This window comes from Xiphophorus hellerii, chromosome 21, assembly GCF_003331165.1.
Source record: "Xiphophorus hellerii strain 12219 chromosome 21, Xiphophorus_hellerii-4.1, whole genome shotgun sequence".
Taxonomy (NCBI): domain Eukaryota; kingdom Metazoa; phylum Chordata; class Actinopteri; order Cyprinodontiformes; family Poeciliidae; genus Xiphophorus; species Xiphophorus hellerii.
In genome coordinates this window covers 17,762,958-17,768,957 of record NC_045692.1, presented here as the reverse complement: position 1 = coordinate 17,768,957, position 6,000 = coordinate 17,762,958, and the positions used below count along the sequence as shown (strand labels likewise).

Sequence of the window (6,000 nt, the reverse complement as noted above, 5' to 3'; positions counted from 1 at the left end):
TACAAAACACCAAAAGAGTTTCATAATCTGAATCTATAAAGGCTTTTATCTCAATGTTTAGCATGAGCGCCACGAACCACCTTCAGTGGCTCAAGATGGAGAGCGGTCACCTTCATGACCTGCCAAGGTCGTGTGAACAGACTGAAATGGTAAACAGGCTGCTGCATGATTATCCAGGGGACTCATTTAAAGAACCTTCTGTGGTATTTCTGCTTCAAGCTGCTGTTAATTAATGACCCAGGCTAGTGTATGTGTTTATGTAAATGTCTTTGTCTCAGTTCTTCACATACTATAGAGGCTAGTTATTAGATAGCAGTCTGACCTCCAAAATCTTCCAAGCAGCCGGCGGTCGCCCTGCGGAGGGATTTATTTTGCTGACACGGCTATCTTTAAGTTGTGAAATCTGAACCAACAACTTTCACTCCTAAAAGTAGCCCAGATATCTTGGGATATAAATATGATTGGACATAGTGACCCTTTCCTGTCTGCCATGCCTCAAAATGGGTAACACAAGAGAACATCATGTAAGGAAAGGTGTGTGTAGATTTTACATGTAAATTTCTACTCGCCTAAACAAACATATTTGGAAGGAAAACACACGTCTGAAGTCACTGCTTGAGAACTGCTGCAATAGTTTAGTTTGGAGATGACTAGGTTTCTTAAACGGCCCAGCATTTAGATGATTCATCCACTCAGATTAACCAGATGAAACACCACAAACAGATTAGGAATGAATAATAGACAAATGGATGCGTTTAAGCATGGGGGAGGAGCTGTGATGCTCTGGGCTTGTTTCTCTTTGATGTACCAGTAAAGTGATAAAAAGGTTGTCAGTGGATTTTTCAGCAGGAAGAAACCAAAAGTTCACGAGACACAAAGAAATCCACCGTCTTCCATGACCGTAATGAGCTAAAGAGATTAGAGCAAAATGACATTGTTTTGAATTTGTCTATTTGCTGTTAATTACATCTTCTTGTTGTTATTTTGTTCTTGTTTATGTTATTTTGTGTGAACTTTTATTCCTCCTGTCTGTAGTAAGATTGTGTTGTGTTTTTGGCATTTTATGTTTTATGTGTATATTTGTTGTTAAATTGTATTGATTCATTTCTGTATGTGCAGTTATTCCTCATATTTTTGTTGTTATATTGTGTCTATTTGTCAATATTTTGTCACTACATTCTGTCAATATCTCTTTATTTTTTTGGTGTTTTAATGGTAAATTTGGATCAAATTGTAGCTATATGGAAGCTACAGCTTTGGAAAAAAGTAAGAAACCCCTAAAATCCAAGGGTTTTACCCCATTGAAGACCTCCTGGTTATTCCATCAAATATTGATTTCTGAACTGTTCCTGAGTTAAAACATTAGTACTGTTGTTTCTAAATGAATATAAACATATTTTCCTTTACATTATTTGAGGTCTGAAAGCACTGCATCTCTTTCTCATTTTCTGTAAATAAATAAGTAATAATAAGTACAATTTCCAAGCAAACTTTTGCTTGGAAATTCGGAGACATGTTGTCAGTAGTTCATGGAATAAAAGAACAATGCTCATTTTACTCAAACATGTAGCTATAAAGAGTAAAATCAGAGAACTGATCATTTTAAGTGGTCTCTTAATTCTTTCTAGAGCTGTATTTAGTTTCGTTTTCATTTAGCCTGTTTTATGTCTGGTTATTTTCATTTCCATTTAAAGATTTTTTTTGCTACACATTGCATTTCTGCATCTTTGTGCAGGCTTTCCCCTCTTACATGTGTTACCTTGTGATGTACAAATGACTCACTTGGTTAGGTGGTGGGAGATTTTATTGCAAGACTTAAAACTTACATGTCACAAAAACCAAAGATTTGTGTATATATTTTAGAAGGTATCCCAGTCCACCACCTTTAGATACTATTAAAGGGATACCAGCCCTGATGATCCTCTCCCAATTAAGTGCTCTGGTCCTCTCCTGTTTTGTGGATGAGCCAAACCACTCAGTGATGGATGTGTACAGGAAAAAGAAGAAGTCCAGCAGCTCTTTCAGTAGGTTTTACTTCTTGTACCAGTCTCTGCTGGGATTTCTTCTGAATGGTGTCAATGTGTGAGGACCACAGAGATAAGATGGTTCCAAAGTAACTAGAAAAAATCTTCAGAGTTGTTCAGGATGAGAAAGCAGCGTAGATGATGTTCTCTGAAGTCAGCCGTCATCTCCACCATTTTAACCTATAGGTAGACAGACAGTAAACATTAATAGTAAAAAAACTGACAAAATTATTGGTACTACATTGCCTGATGTAGTTCAAACATTTTTAAAGTGTGTTTATATAGCACATTTTCGGCTAAAGGCAATTCAAAGTGCTTTATCTAATTACTAGGAACATAAAGCAGCAAGCAAAAACACTAAAGTAAAGGAAAACAATAACAATTGGTTATTAACCAAAGGCAAGTATAAAGAAATTACATTTTAACCTTGATTTAATGAACCTCAGTGTTTCAGCAGTTTTATAGTTTTATGGAAGCTTGTTCCAGATTTGAGGAAAATAAAAACTAAATGCTTCTTCTAGATGTTTGGTTCTAGTTCAAGGGTTGGTGAATAGATTAGAACCAGAAAACTTGAGAAAGCTTTTTAATATATTTTGGTCTTTAGCCACTCAGTAACTTATAAACAAACAAAAGTATTATAAAGTCTCTGGTCTGAGATGTGCTCTGTTTTTTCTAGTGTTAGTGAGAATTCAAGCTCAGTCTGGATCAGTCTGATTGGCTTTTTAGGCGGATCTGTGACGACACTGTTGCAGTAATCAATGCGACTAAAGATAAACACATGGAGAAGTTTCTCTAGAGCTGACTTGGACATTAGTCCTTTAATCCTAGAAATGTTCTTCAGGTGATAGAAGGTCGACTTTGCGATTGTGCTTACATGTTTCTGGATGCTCAGGTCAAAGTCCATCACTCTCCCAGATTTCGAACCTGATCAGTTGCTTGATCAGTCGGAGTGAAAGACAATCTCCAGTCTCCTTATTATCCACTTCATGGAGAATCTGAGCTCCATCCATCTGGAAAAAGATTCAAACCACCTAAGAAGGACCAACACATGGAAAAACAGTTCTATTACTGAGGCCATTATTCAGATAAGTCTAAAATGTGATTGGTTTGATTGGTTTCTCATTTTAGCTTGATGCATTTAATTAATATTTGTGTTGATGCTTGAGGTTGTTTTTTATGTTTTTCATCTGGCTACAAGGCAAATTTTCATACAGGGACAATATTAAAGTGATACTGATATACTTGTTATAATATGTTGATACATTTTGAAGTGCTCAGTTGTTTTCTTGTTCCTTTTTACAACTGATCATTGTTGTTGTTGTTGATAGTCATTTGACACATTTTGGCTTAAATAATATTTCACTTCATTGCTCATTTTAATCATCAGATATTTTCCAGGTCTTTGTAGCTATTAAAAGAATGTGCATAACTGTATGATTGTTTTGCATGACTCAGTTCATTTGTGGCTTTCAGTAAGTCTAAGACTTTCCTGTAAAACATTAAAGAAGCAGGTGTTTTTTTTTTATGTTCTACAAAGTTTGTCTTGGAACGTAGAATACAACGAAGTTAGTCATGGTTTTAAGGTTCTGCACAAATTTTAATTTCTTCGCTGCTCAGTTTTCAAGAGAAAACTGTTGGACAAGATTCCACAAATGACGTTGAAGATTGCAGATCAGAGCTCAGCTGAGGTGGCCTTAAGCCCAAAAACCAGAGGCATGGAGCTATTTCTGTCCAAAGTTAGTAATGAAATGCATATTTGTGTGCACAGCAGAGATAGAGAAAGTCCTTCATGTTCCCTTCATCCAAGAGTCTCCTCCTCTGTGAGCCAACACAGCCAGCCATTCACTGTCTGTCACACTGGCGCACATGATCCTCACAACCACAGCCATCATAATCAGCCTATTAACAAACATGGTGGCAGATTATAGCAGGACTTCGTCTCGTGGCTATGACTGCGCACAAAGACAATACTTGATTTATTCAGTTTAAATAAAGAACGGTCCTTCATGAGGTCAACAGCGTTATTCCCCTGCAGGCATTACTGTGGACAGGATCTTTTACTACGTGTTGATTCATAAAATTCTGCGTCGTAGCTGACCTTTTTTTTCCTACTGCATCTGATCTGTTGATAGTAAAAAGAGGAACTGTGCATTAATTTTGTGTGCTGTGATGTTTGCACTCTGTGAACCCAGCCTCCTCTGAGCCTGAGCTGTCATTTGTGGATGTGCATGATTCTATGCTGCTTTGCCACAACTATACTCAGCCCATACAACAAAAGCTAGATCAGACATAAACGCCACCAGGCTGAAAATTACAAGCTTCCACTTGTGGTTTCTCCATGTGTGTGTGCGAGAGAAAAGACGTCACAAGGGACAGAGCAGCTGCCTCTCTCTGTGTCCTCATTGTCTCCACTGAGACTCCACAAATCCAGTGAACCGCCATTATCCAGTTAAATGGACATAATAAGGCTGCTGGAAGCATTATTAGATCAGGAAGTCCTGTGATGTCATGTTTAAGTGCAAGGAAAATCTCTGACCTAAATCTAAAAGTGTTTCTCAACTTCTTTCTCTGAAAAGGTCACCTGACACCAAAAGTTCAAAAGGGGTTTTTTTTTTTTGCAGGTTTCTTAAGCTGTCGTTACTTTTTCCTACCTGAAAGAGATTTTCCCCAAAACACTTTTGAGTATATATATATATTTTTAGATATATATATTTTTAGATGTTTAATAAGAGAAACATCTAAAAATGTCTTTGTTAAAGTTCAATTCTCACATTCAGTCAATCATTCTGCAACCAACCAACCAACCAACCAACCAACCAACCAACCAACCAACCAACCAACCAACCAACCAATCTTAAATTAATTAGCAACCAATTAAGCTTAATTAGTAATTGATGGCATCGTGTTTTCCAGAGTTATGAATACAACCTCATATAAAGGCATTTCTTTATAATGTGATAAAAAAAGAGAACTTCTGTTATAAGTAAAGCAGACTGTTTTAGTTAATTTATAATCTATAGCCCAAAAAAATTAAGTGGTGGAGCTGCACCAGTGTTGTTTAATTAACATTTCCTCCAGCTCTTAAAGTTGTGTCTTGGTCCATCTGTGGATCCCATTACTTGGGAAGTCATAAACCGGGACACTCGGATGTGATTTAGGGAACTTTGAGATTTCAAACTATCCAAAAAGATGTCACTGTGTTTTATTGCTCCCTCTGAATGCCAGATAGTATATTCGCACTGTTATACCTTCATTTGTTAGTTATTTTTGAAAGACATGTTTGCCAAATACATAAAAATCAACATACATGGATCCTTAAATTAAGATGTTTCCCGTTTTGGCTCTGTTTCTACTTCACCAAGACAGACCACCTCTATCCACCTCCAGCTCCATCCTCTCTCTACTCATGCTCAAGACATCAGGAACATTAACTCCAACTTCAAATTAACTTGCTAGGGCAGAGGGAGTGGTCTACTTTTTTCCAGTTCAGAACTGGAACCTCATAAATCACTTGAGCACACTTTGAAATTCAGAGCTTTAAAACCGTAACAGAAGCACACAAGCCACAGAAAGTCCAAATAAAGACGATCAGGAGGTTTGAAGAATTCAAGTGTTGAAGTTGTAAATAAATAATGTCTAATAGTCATTTATCCTCCACCTCCTAATGTAATAGATTATCCACTATTAGTCAAACTGATAAATTGATCATTTCTTTAGCTGTATCCTTCCGAAACTAATCAATGGGAGTTGTTCCTTTCCACTGTTTCCGCATGCTTGCTAAGGAGGGATTACTGCAATGCAATCAGCCGTCCAATGTGCATAACTTTTCAACAACTGAATTGGACTGCACAGTATTTTAAATGGGCCAGGACTGTACTGTTTTTAACTTAATTTGAATCCACCTACAGTATATGACTGCATTCTGCTGGACTGAGAATTAGATCCGCTTGTCTTATAAAGCAGATCTAATTCTGAT

The 6,000-nt window shown here is 37.0% G+C and overlaps 1 long non-coding RNA gene across 16 annotated transcripts in view; it reads right to left on the bottom strand.

The window, feature by feature from the left end:
* Positions 1 to 1,782: 1,782 nt before the first annotated feature.
* The window catches only part of LOC116711980 (uncharacterized), a 56,044-nt gene continuing 51,826 nt past the window's right edge, over positions 1,783 to 6,000 (bottom strand). For 14 of the 16 annotated variants that reach the window (XR_004337379.1, XR_004337380.1, XR_004337372.1 and 11 more), the window contains 2 exons: positions 2,899 to 3,034; positions 1,783 to 2,204 (listed from right to left, as the gene is read on the bottom strand). This is a non-coding gene — a long non-coding RNA (uncharacterized LOC116711980). Of the gene's footprint in view, positions 2,205 to 2,898; positions 3,056 to 6,000 lie in introns of all 16 variants that reach the window. The other 2 variants (XR_004337376.1, XR_004337373.1) reach the window with 1 other exon arrangement.